Raw genomic sequence first — 1,079 nt, forward strand, 5'->3', positions numbered from 1 at the left:
GGCCACTAAATAGATCACCCATATTTGGCTCAAGGTACTTCATTATTTGTGGGAGATTCATATCCAACATATATCCCCATCCTCATCCTCTTCTAAGGATCCATCTTACACGGCACATATATATGTGGTGGCTTATCCAAATATCTCAAGATGTTATATGTCTAGCTCATGACCCGTGATAAATTTGAGATGGAAATATCTATGCTCACTTAATGGTCTGATGCTTATTAGTTAAGATGCATGTAAATTCGTGTGTCCCCAAGCCTTGGACTGAGAGTTTGGACCTATGGGTAATGGCCAATACAGATTTATAAAAGGATTCAGCCAAGCTATATATAGTATGGACATGTGCGGATTTGTCCTCACTGCCCCCTCATGGACATACTATAATCTTTAAGTGCTTTGGGACATCATGGCCTAATGAGTTTCCCTTGTGTTCATGCTACACACGTGAGATTCTATGGGATAACTCTTTGTGCCCTTTCCAATATCAATTTCGCATCATGTTTTGGACCAGGATGGCCAATCCGGTCATACCATAAAGTGTATAATTCGTGGGTAAACCATTCTGGTTACCATGACTATTGTCTCTATTATACTGATCTTGGCATAGTCTAAGATCAATAGAGAATGCATCTATAGTTTTTTTTAGGACTCATTATAGCCTTGGGCGATTTTATACATATATCTGAAGGAACTCTTTGTTTCCTTCGCCCATTGTTTCAATATGGAAACCATTCATTCTTATATCTCTATATAATCTCAATGGGTTTTTCTGGGTGAATATAAAGTATCTAAATGCTTGCCCTTATACATATCTGGCCATAGCTCTTAATATGTACCATATCCGCAAATCATATTGGCGTTTTCAAAAATCATTCATTCCTTTTATTAAGTTTTAATAAAACAAGTTCATAGAAATGAAAAACATCAAAACAAAGAACATAGAATTTAGATTACAAATGTCGAAATCAATCTTCAGTTTTTTTTTTTAGACAATCTGAAGTTTCATAATTCATAAGATCGTCCTTCTCATGATTCAAGTCGTTTTTATCATCTTGGTAAGTCATATGGGCTTC

This window comes from Brassica oleracea, chromosome C3 (genome assembly GCF_000695525.1).
Source record: "Brassica oleracea var. oleracea cultivar TO1000 chromosome C3, BOL, whole genome shotgun sequence".
In the NCBI taxonomy this organism is placed as follows: Eukaryota; Viridiplantae; Streptophyta; class Magnoliopsida; order Brassicales; family Brassicaceae; genus Brassica; species Brassica oleracea.